Raw genomic sequence first — 12,308 nt, forward strand, 5'->3', positions numbered from 1 at the left:
TATGAAAACATATATTGCAAAGCCAATACCTTTTATCACCCCAAAAAATAGACTAAAGCGTTTGGAGTTCGCGAAAAGGTACATCACCAAGTCCCCTTCATTTTGGCGTAAAATCCTGTGGACGGATGAGAGTAGTTTTGAATTCCACGCATCTCAAAAGAAAGTTTTTGTAAGAATTAACAAGAATTATCGTAAAAAAATTGCTCCCGTGTGTGAAAGAGTAAGCCATGGGGGGTGGGAGCGTAATGTTCTGGGGCGCAGTTTCATACAATGGTGTGGGAGACTTGGTTCCCATAGACGGATCCATGAACCAGAACCGATATTTAGAAACCTTAAACAATTATACACTTCCTTCCGGCGACAGATTAATAGGAAAATAATTTATTCTCCAACAGGACAATGCTCCATGCCATAAGGCGAGATTAATTACTAGGTTTTTAAGAGATGTTGGGGTGGAAACCCTCGATTGGCCACCACAAAGTCCTGACTTAAACATTATTGAAAATGTGTGGTCGCTAATAAAGCGAAATAGAAGCACTGATCTGACCAGGACAAAACCAATCCATAAATACTTTTCTCTTTAAAATAAATAAAATTTCAAACCGAAACTGAGGCATCGATATGTCAAAATATATATGCCGACCAGTGTACGTATGCAATGTAGCAAGATATTGAAAGTATTAAAAGAAAGAAAAATACTCTTATTGTTTTAACCGAAAATTGATTCCAATAAAAGCAAATGAGTGATAGACATATTTGTAAAGGGTTTCCCAGAATCAACTTCTTCTTCTTCACTGGCGTGTTAACACCAGCGCGCCAGTCGCTTCTTCTTTTCACTATGTGGCGCCAATTAGATATTCCAAGCGTAGCCAGGTCCTTCTCCACTTGGTCCTTCCAACGGAGTGGAGGTCTTCTGCTTTCCCCGGCGGATACTGCTCCGAATACTTTCAGAACTGGAGTGTTTTCGTCCATCCGGACAACCTGACCTACCCAGCATAGCCTCTGTCTTTTAATTCGCTGAACTATGTCAATGTCGTCATATATCTCGTACAGCTCATCGTTCCAACGCGCAAAGGACCATAAATCTTTCGCAGAACTTTTCTCTCGAAAACTCGCAACGTCGACTCATCTGTTGTTGACATCGTCCAAGCCTCTGCACCATATGCAGGACGGGAATTATGAGTGACTTATAGAGTTTGGCTTTTGTTTGTTGAGAGAGGACTTCGCTTCTCAATTGCCTACTCAGTCCGAAGTAGCACCTGTTGGCAAGAGTTATCCTGCGTTGGATTTCTAGGCTGACATTGTTGGTGGTGTTTACGCTGGTTCCAARATAGACGAAATTATCTACAACTTCAAAGYTATGACTGTCAAMAGTGACGTGAGTGCCAAGTTGCGAGTGCGACGACTGTTTGTTTGATGGCAGGAGATATTTCGTCTTGCCCTCGTTCACTGCCAGACCCATATGTGTTGCTTCCTTGTCCAGTCTGGAAAAAGCAGAACTAATGGCGCGGGTATTGAGGCCGATGATATCAATATCATCGGTATACGGCAATAGCTGTACACTCTTATAAAAGATAGTACCTTCTCAATTTAGTTCTGCAGCTCTAATTATTTCTCCAGAAGCAGGTTGAAGAAATCTCACGATAGGGCGTCGCCATATCTGAAACCTCGTTTGGTATCGAACGGCTCGGAGCGGTCCTTCCCGATTCTGACGGAGCTTGTGGTGTTGCTCAACGTCAGTTTACATAGCCGTATTAGTTTTGCGGGGATACCAAATTCAGACATCGCGGCATAAAGGTAGCTCTTTTTCGTGCTGTCGAAAGCAGCTCTCAAATCGACGAAGAGGTGGTAAGTGTCGATTCTCCTTTCACGGGTCTTTTCTAAGATTTGGCGCATGGTGAATATCTTCTCGGTTGTTGATTTTCCTGGTCTGAAGCCACAATGATAAGGTACAATCCGTTTGTTGACGGTGGGCTTTAATCTTTCACACAATATGCTCGATAGAACCTTATATGCGATGTTGAGGAGGCTAATCCAACGGTAGTTACCGCAGATTGTGGGGTCTCCTTTTTGGAGGATTGGGCATGGCACACTTAAAATCCAATCGTTGGGCATACTTTCGTCCGACCATATTTTACAAAGAAGCTGATGCATGCTTCTTATCAGTTCTTCGCCGCCGTGTTTGAATAGCTCGGCCGGCAATCCATCGAGCCTTGCCGCTTTTTTGTTCTTCCAGCGGTTAATTGCTTTTCGAACTTTTTCCTGGTCGGGCAATGGAACGTCTGCTCCATCGTCGTCTATTGGGGCATCGGGTTCGCCTTCTCCTGGCGTTGTGCGTTCCCTGCCATTCAGCAGGCTGGAAAAGTGTTCCCTCCATAATTTAAGTATGATCTGGGCATCGGTGACTAGATCACTTTTAGGGGGTTCTACAAGAGTACGCTCCGGTCTTGAAACCTTCTGTAAGGCGCCGCATTTTTTCGTAGAATTTTTGAGCATTACCCCTGTCTACCAGCTTTTCAGCTCTTCGCACTCACGAATTTCGGCCTCTTTCTTTTTCTGTCTGCAAATGAGTCTCGCTTCTCTCTTCAACTCTCGGTATCTATCCCATCCCGCACGTGCTGTGGTCGATCGTAACGTTGCGAGATAGGCAGTCTGTTTTCTTCCGCTGCGACACGGCACTCCTCGTCGTACCAGCTGTTCTTCTGCACTTTCCGAAAACCAATGGTTTTGGTTGCAGCTGTACGTAAGGAGTTTGAAATGCCGTCCCGCAGTTCGTTTATACCGAGTTGTTGACGAGTGCTCTCAGAGAGCAGGAGTGGAAGCCGAGTAGATAGTCGTTCGGCTGTCTGTTGCGATCGCAGCTTATCGACGTCAAACGTTCCTTGTGTTTGTTTACGTGTACTTCTTGCTGCACAGAGGCGGTTGCGAATCTTGGCTGCAACAAGATAGTGGTCCGGGTTGATGTTAGGACCTCGGAGAGCACGCACATCTAAAACACTGGGGATGTGTCTTCCGTCTATCACAACATGATTGATCTGTTTGGTGGTTTCCGATCCGGAGACAGCCAGGTAGCTTGATGTATCTTCTTAAGCTGGAATCTAGTACAACAGTTTACCATATTTCGGTCCCCAGCGAAGTCGATCAGCCACAACCCATTTGGGGATGTTGCTTCGTGGTGGCTGTATTTACCGAGCGTAGTACCAAAGATACCTTCTTTGCTCACCCTGGCGTTAAAGTCGTCAAGCACGACTTTGACATCGTGGCGGGGGCAGCTCTCATATCTGCGCTTCAAGCACTCATAAAAGGCATCTTAGGWCACGTCGGCCTTCTCGGAAGTTTTTAGGCTACCCAGAGAATACTTGGTCAAAGACCGGAAGTCGTGAGCTGCCATGTGTAAAAGAATCGTTTCTGGCCACTCCACRATATCATGACTCCATCCAATTTTACTATTCCTATTTAGAAGACAATTTTCAGCTTAGTGTAATACGAATACATTTTTTTATCACAATCACTTCTAGCCCACCTATTACTCATAATTTTTAATGATACAACGTGGCACGTTGGACGTTTAAGATATTTGCTAATTTTGCAGAGCAAGTAAGCGTATTTTTGTCAGCCGAGAGCTGAGTTAATAAAGTTGGCTTTAAAAATTTTTTCTTACCATTTCTAGACTATTTTTTTTTTTTCTTTTTAGTAGTATTTTTATTTCTTTAGGGTAATTTGAACTTATAATTTTCCACTTTATCTCTAGAGTAATCAGCCCTATCACGCAATCCATCGTAGACTGTTTTATCGGGAAAGATGCGAAATCGCTATTATGCAATTCGAACAATTCCGAACGTAAGTTCGAAATTCGTAGAGTGGCATTCACTGAATTCACTCGGAACGGAAAATTTTTTAATTTTTTCGCAGTTTTTGTGCGACAAGTTTTTGCCAGCAGAGAAATAAATTAAAAAGGAAAATGTAATTTTTTATTGAACTCAAACTATAACATATTTGTTACCAGTAATTGTTACAGCAAAAACCTTAAATGGCGCAGGGTTTTACCAAGTGCCCTTAAGAAGAAGTGGCAGCTTTTTGGATCAATATGGACCAAGAACTCAACAGTGTTGGTCCGCCAATCAAAAATATTTCCAGCTGGAAGAAGGTAAAATAATAAATTTTTTATTGTTGTAACAGGATAATTTAAAGCTTGTTTGACTTATTTTTTATTAGGTATGGCTTGACTGGAAGGCCTACATAAAAAGAAAACTCGTGGAAAATAAAAAGGAGCTGCTGGTGGCGACAGAAATAAGCAGCACCATTTCAGCGATTTGGAGGAATCGGTGATAACACTAACGGCATTAGAGACGAGTACAAGTGGAATTAAAAATACAGTGAGCATGACCTTACCGATGTCAGCCGACGTTGGCAATGAGGCAAAGGCCGACGTATCAATGCCATCAGTGACCTGCAGTCCAGCACTGCCTAGACGTACTGCTAGGTCACCGGATACATGTACAGCCGATTTAATAAAAGAACAACTTACAATTCAAAGAGAATTTCAGGAAAAGGTTCTGGTATGCAACGACTAGGCAGAGAAATGTAAAACCATATGAAAAAAGCGGGAGTGGAAGAAATTAGAGGGCACACAATAACTATGGAGAATTTGATAGCTGCTACGGATTCCATAAAACAGCAAATGTTAGAAGTAGAGGAAAAAAATTGCAAGCCATTACAGAAAGTAATTATAATCCCCACGAAATGCGAATGTAAGTTTGCTGTTTACGCTTTCACGCAAAAACTACTTAACCGATCATCATGAAACTTTTTACTCGTACGTATACTCTTGAAGGTATTATCCGTAGAAATAACATAGGGTACTCTATATTTAAGAAATAACTTGACGGGAAAAAGAATTTAAAAAAAAATCTTCAAATTTCCATACTTCAACCACATCTAGCATTACAGTAATGAAGTTTTAACATTGGATACTGTAATACCGTCCCAATGTATTACCGCCGGTGACGACAATATCTAATTCAATTGAATATAGTTTCAACTGTTCCTAATTTTTCTATATTTATTGTTATTTTCTTCTGTTGCTACATGCAGTATAAAACTATTAAAATTTTTGAGGTAATCCCTAATTTTTGTGGTTAGGTGTCACTTTATTATTTTAGATCTTACTCGCTGTTGTTAACTCTTACTCTGCTTTTCTTTGAAAATGCCTCGGAAGCGGAAACCTGGTCTATCCAAAAATTCATTGCGGGCCCGTGCCGCAAAAGCTGCACGAAATCAAGAAACTTCGGCTCACGCAAAGCTGAGAAGACAACGACAAGGAGAGCGACAAAGAGTTTTGGGAGCAGCTGAAACGCCTCTTCAAGCACGAGTTCATTTAAAAAGACAAGCTGCATTGCAGACAACTAGAAAAGAGATGGAAACACCAGWACAATCGCAGGCGAGAAGAATTCATAATACAGGAATTTAGACCACGCGTAATGATTGGGCTGTGTTTAATGGTAGTGGGCTTCAGTGTGATCTTTCAACTGAATATCTTAATCATCCATTGATTGTTATTGGCTCAATGAATAAAAACGTTAGTACTGCGCTGCTTTTAAATGGAAAGATGAAACTGCTAGAATGTGCTGTTCCGCTGGTAAATTTTCACTTCCATTACTTGGTGAACCGAATGAGCCTTTGAAAGCGGCAAAGTGGGCATCGGAGGCGCTGCGGTTCTGCTGGAACCGGCGTCGGATTTGCGCGTATTGCACTTCGGGCAACGGTTGGTTGCGTTGTAGCAGTGGGATTTCGAGGGGCTGGTGTAGGCCCCGTTCGTGATTCATTAAGATATTATTCGTGGTCCGTTTTGCGGGCTATATCGATTTATCTTTTATTGTTTACGGTTTACGTGTCGATTTTATCGGCTGTGGGCAAAAAGCATAGTTTAATGAGCGGCCGAGTTAGTGTTCCGTTTTGCGTACGGAGACCAGCAACGCGAATGTGACCATCGGAGCCGTGGTAAAGCTTCTCTATGCGGCCAAGCCTCCATTCAGTAGGGGGGAGACAATCGTCATGAATTAAGACACAATCTGCAAGCTTCAGCGCGTTTTCTGGTGTTTTCCACCGGTACCTTCTGTGGAGGTCCTTTAAATAATCTTCTTTCCATCGAAGACTGAAATCATGATGGAGAATATTAATTCTTTCCCATCTATTTAATAAGGAAAGCGACTCCTCTCCTGGCTCAGGTGTGGCCAGAATGGGCGCTCTTTTAAGAAAATGCCCGGGTGTGAAGGATGTAACGTCTGATGGATCTTGCGAGAGGGCAGCGAGAGGCCGTGAGTTGAGAACGGCTTCAATTCTGGGTAACAATGTCGTAAATTCTTCATAATTAAATTTATAAGTAAAGCTAGCTTCTTGAAATGTGACTTGAAGCTTTTTATTGCTGATTCCCATAAACCACCCATATGTGGATCGCTCGGGGAATAAACTGCCAATTGATACCTTGGGGAGCATATTTTTGTACAATGTCAAGTAAGACTTGTTTCATAAAATCCACAAATTGTTTTCYTGTGGCTCTTTGAGCTCCGATAAATGTTTTACCATTATCGCTCATGATTTTGGATGGAAAGCCACGTCGTCCGACGAAGCGAGCAAATGCCGCGAGGAAAGCCTCTTTTGTCAGATTGGTACAGAGCTCAAGGTGTACTGCTTTTGTCGCAAAACAGACAACGACAGCCACATAGCCTTTCATGAGGGTGGGATAGCATGGGCACATTTATTTGAAAAGGCCCAGCAAAGTCGACACCTGTGGTGGTGAAAGGCAGAGCGAAGGAACTGCTGCCATAAACTGCGTTCTCATATTCTGATTGATTGATGAATAATGTGGCAAATGAGGATTTCTCAGGTACTATAATGGGATGGCGATCATTATAAGTAAGGCTGGAATTATCAAGTCGGCCGTTTGCACGACGCAGACCTTTCGTATCTATAAATGAGTTTAGTACTAAGAGTGAGCTCTTTTTGTCAAGTGGCTTCGATTCTCTTAGTAACCCCAGGTCGCGGCTGAAGGAGCGCGTTTGGGTTGACACTATAAGAGCGACCTTTGCTTTGTGTAAGTCTTTTTGCGACAATGTACCGCATTGGGGGCAAGTTGCTCCCTTTGCCTTAAGTTGGAGTCGCTCTGCGAATTTGAGAATAGAGGCGACTACTCCGAGTGCTCGGGGGAGCGATGAAAATCGTTCAAGAATGTCAGCATCATCCATTGTTGTGTGATAAGTGGCAATATTTCGACTTTCTGGGGCAATTATGTTGCGCATRGRCGATTGTGGCCAAGAATCGGGAGATTCTGTTAACCATCGGGGGCCATTCCACCAGAGGGTGGAGGTGGCGAGATGCAAATGTTTGCATCCTCTTGTACCTAGATCAGCAGAATTGTCAGCACTGGCTACGTGACGCCAATTGGCTGATCTTACCAGGTCAAGTAGTTTAGATGTTCGGTTAGAAATATAAGTTTTCCACGCATGTGGTGGTTTTTCTAACCAGGCTAGAACTATTACGGAATCGGACCACAAATATAATCTGTATTTCGCTATATTTAAGTGGGTCTGCATCATTGAAGCTAGATTTGCTAGTAGCAGAGCGCCACAGAATTCAAGTCGTGGGAGACTCAGCGTTTTGAGAGGCGCAACTTTTGCTTTTGCAGCTAGTTTGTAGTTGCGACATCGCTTTGTGTACGCACATATATAGTGGCACAATATGCCTTTTCAGAGGCGTCGCAGAAGCCGTGTAGTTCCACTTTGTATTCGGGGGAATAGTTTACCCACCGTGGAATTCGTATCTGCGAGATGTCGTTCAAATTATTAGCGAACTGGGACCATTTTTCTAAGCAAAGAGGTTTCACTTGTTCGTCGCGTTGTTTTCGCTTGTATCATAATTGGCGAAAGCCATCCTGCGGGGTCGAAAAATTTCGCCACAGAGGACAAAATTTTTCTCTTTKTGATGGCGGATAATGCGGATATTGACTCTGTAATATATGAAACTGGTCAGATATCGCATTCCATTGAATGCCCAGTGCTTTTGTTGTACTTTCCTTTTCAAATATAAGGAAATTAGTATCCAACAAATGGTCTTTAGGAATATTTTTTTAAAATATTTGGGTGGTTGGCTGTAATCTTTTTTAAAGGAAATCCTGCGGTCTTGAGGGCGTTTATTACCTGTGACAAGGTATCGTATASTAGTGGAAGACTGTGGCTTCCCGACAGGATCTCGTCTACATATGTCTGTGCTCTTAGCACTTGTGCTGACAGAGGAAATTCTGACTTTGTGTCTTCTGCCAGTTCGTGGAGTATACGAATGGCTGAGTATGGAGCACAGTTTACACCATAGTTTACTGTTTTTACTTTAAAGTCGTGTAGTGGACTATTGGCAGATTTTCGGAAAATATTTCGCTGAAAATCTTGATCTTCTTTATGTACGACTATTTGTCGACACATTTTTTCGACATTACCATTTAATACTTATTTTTATATACGCCAATTTAATATGAGGAGCATTAAATCTGGTTGGAGTGTGGGTCCCGTAAATAGAATATCATTTAGGAAATTCCCCTAGCTAGTGGTTCTTGAGCCATTGAAGACAACTCTGACTTTTGTTGTTTTTTTTGTCAGGCTTTACTACTGCATGATGCGGCAAGTAGAATGGGCAATATTTGCCTTTTATGATTTTTTCACACGGGCTTATTTCCTCCATGTGATCTAAATGAAGGTATTCTTCTAAGACACCATCATAATCTTGTTTCAGCTGACCTTTTCTAAGTAGGTTTTTTCCATACTTAGAAACTGCTGCATTGCAGAGGTGCGAGAGTGACCTAAGGCGAGTGTGGCTGGAAATTGTTGTTTTAGCGGTAGYCGTACGACATACCGACCATTATCTGATCGAGTAGTTGTAGCTTTGTAAAAGTCTTCACAATACTGATCTTCTGGTGTTGTAAGTGAAATGGGGGAGAGTTCTTCTAACTCCCAAAACTTTCTCAATTGTAAATTGAGGTACTCGTTTGAGGTTTCCTCAACTTGAGTTGTCATTGCTGTGAAAGGTTCCGCAACTAGCCCACTTATTACCCATCCGAAAAAAGGATTTTGCGACAGGAGTGTTTTCGAAATTTTTTTCAACACCTTCTAATATAATTTGCGATATAAGATCGCTGCATAATAGAAGTCCTATTTGAGCAGGGGTGTTGCGGTTGGGATCTGCTAGAGTCAGATGTGAAATCTTATCCCAATGCTTGTTCTCCTCTGTGTTCGATGGAGACAAATGTTGTTGGGAGTAATACCTTACTTTGATTCTCGCTGTGTAGCGTTTGAGTTTTTAATGCCTTTGAGCGGCATGGTGTCTCTTGGCAAATTTCGAGATTTTGTGTTTCAGGAGCTGCTGTTGCAACTTTGAGGTATATTGGTATACGCAGTTGAATTTGCTTTCTTGGGGTCTATTGAAGCTTCTGTTTAGGTCGTGTTGAACGCTTTTAGTTCTGACTGTTTTTTTATCTACCCTTTCCGCAATTTCATATTGGGCAATTAAGAAATCTTTCATTTGCTGCCACGTTGGGCAGTCTCTTCTTGATGAGAGCGATTGCTCCCATAGAAGTAATGATTTTTCTGGTAATGCTGCCGTGCATATGTTTACCAGAATAGGGTCCCAGCTGTCTGCGGGAACATTTTGTGTCGTTAGAACCGACAAACCATTTGAAATTTCTTTTTCTTTTTCAATTTTCGGCAAGTTCATGAGTATCGTTACTTGCATGTCGACCAATATTCTTTTGTTTTCGTATCTAGCTTTTAGAGCTTCCCAAGCCAAATTGAAATTGTCATCACTTAATGCGAACTGTTTTACTATTACGCCCGCTTGACCTTTTGTTTTGTATCGGAGATGATACAATTTTTGCGCTTGCGATAGTTGTGGATGGTTAATGTAACCGGCAGGAAACATGTCCCGGAAGGAAGGCCATTGTTCATAACATCCATGAAATATTTCTGTAGCGCATGCTGGCACTTTGAGGTGAATGCCAGAACTTGCTCCTTGGGCTTGCATTTGTGGCAGCTCTACTCTCGAATGATGGGTAGGCGCACTTGATTCAATAAGTTTTAGCTGATCTGCGATCATAAATTTTGTATCTTCATACTGGTCTAAGCAGTTTTCAAATTTAGCGTAAGCAGAAGATTTAAAGTTTTCTGGTAGATCTGAAGTATGAGTATCTACAATTGCGTCATATGCAGCTTGGAGAAGTGTTCAAAAATTTTCAATCGTTTTCTTTTTTATTTCTAGCGCCGATTCAGAATTGTCTTGCATCGGCGAAGAAGCGAATCGAGTGCAGTATTTTACTAAACAGTCACTCTCAGAAATGAATTTGTTTTGTAGCACCTTGATTAGAGCGTGTAGCTTCTGCAGGTGTACATGGACTCTTACCGTCAGAAATCATTTTTGGAATATTAAAGAATGGAGATTTTTTAGATTCTTTTGAATCTATATTCACTTAAAAAATGTAAATTTGTAAAATATTTGTATATATTTTCTTTCAGTGTATAACCAAACTCTACAGAGTTGTTTCATTCAGTGTCGACTCGTATGGAAGCAAAAAGCGAAGTGTAGTGCGGCTGGAGTTGTCCGTCCCTTTTTTTTTGTTTGAAAGTTGTTGTGTTCTAGTTGGTAGTGTGATGTCATGTTTGAGTGTATTGGTGTGATGTAGAAAGTGAGTGGTGAGTGAGGTGTGCTGTTTGTTTATGATGATTTTGTCTTCCAATGTGGGGTGTTGAAATGTGATGTAGATGTGTGGCAAATATATATTAGCATGTATATCAATAAAGGAAGTGATCAACCGATATGAAGGTGCTGTCCAGGCCCTCAATGAAATACAAACTTATCCAGTAGGAAGATATGTCAGTAGCAATAAAGCGGCATGGCGGCTTCTTGGCTTTCCATTACATGAAAGATATCCCACTGCTACACATCTTGCAGTAACTTAGAAAACGGACAGCGTGTCTTCTTTGATGAAAATGCTTTTCAAGATAGGATTTTACCTCCTTCTAAGACCACRCTGCCTGCATTTTTTCACYTTTGTCAGAATGATACTTTTGCAAAGACATTATTGTACTCTGAGGTTCACGTAATTATACATGGAACAGTTCAAAAAAACAATGTCGTCGTCGTATTTATGGTACACCTTTTCGAAACCAACCTGGGGTTAAAGCATCGGATACTCTTGGTCTATACCGTATATGTTACGAATTTTGAATGCATTCGTATGCGCATGTTTTTGCATCATGTTAGAGGTCCAATTAGCAGAACTTAAAACTTTTACTTAAAATAGACTCCGATAATGGTGGCCTCTTCTCTCTCGACGCACCAGGAGGAACTGGGAAAACGTTTTTGGTATAGCCGCGAAGCTATTAAACGGCGGTCGTACGGCACATTTCATTTTAAAATTACCATTGAATTTGGCAACGTAAGATTCGCCAATCTGCAATTTTAATAAGAATAGTTCACGAGGCAGGATGCTGCGAGAATGCAAGATTTTAGTGTGGGATGAAAGTAAAACGTCTCACAAGAAGGCTATAGAAGCTTTAAACCGGACTCTACAGGACTTGCGAGATAGTACAGACATAATGGGAGGTATGGTAGTTTTATTGGCGGTGATTTCCCTCAAACCCTCCCAGTGATTCAGAGGGGGACACCAGCAAATGAAATTCATGCGTGCATTAAAACATCAAGCTTCTGGTCGATAGTTGAACAACTTCGCCTGAAAACGAATATGAGAGTGCATCTTCATAATGACGTGGATTCAGGACTTTACGTAGAAATGTTGTTGAAAATTGGTGATGGTTGTTTAGATGTTGACGCTGAAGGCTACAATATGTAGTAGTATTGTCAAGAAAATTTTGTAATTTAGTAGAAAGTGATGTGGATCTCAGTGCTAATGAAAAAATTTTGGTAGCGATCAGTGGTTGTGTGCAAGAGATTAGCATCAAGAAATGAAATTGTTAATAGGATCAACACTTAAGCGAGGTTCAAGGAGAAATGATGGAATATTTGTCAATGGATACAATTATAGATACGGAACTAAGTACTTCATATCCTGTGGAGCTTTTAAATTCACTTGAACTATCGGGTCACATAAACTTCAATTAAAACTAAATGTACCAGTAATGCTTATGCGAAATCTAGATGCTCTTCGGCTATATAATGGGACAAAGCTTCGGATAACAAAATTAGAACAGAACATACTTGGTGCTACTATTTTAACAGGTGTCGGTAAGGGAAATAGTGTTATAATACCT

The 12,308-nt window shown here is 41.4% G+C and overlaps 1 pseudogene; it reads left to right on the forward strand.

Annotated features, from left to right (window-relative positions):
• The first annotated feature begins 4,087 nt into the window (after positions 1-4,087).
• Positions 4,088-4,574, forward strand: LOC108974717 (annotated as a pseudogene).
• The last annotated feature ends 7,734 nt before the right edge of the window (positions 4,575-12,308 follow it).

The sequence above is a fragment of the Bactrocera latifrons genome, unplaced genomic scaffold (assembly GCF_001853355.1).
Source record: "Bactrocera latifrons isolate USDA-ARS-PBARC rearing strain unplaced genomic scaffold, ASM185335v1 scaffold_580, whole genome shotgun sequence".
Lineage (NCBI taxonomy): Eukaryota > Metazoa > Arthropoda > Insecta > Diptera > Tephritidae > Bactrocera > Bactrocera latifrons.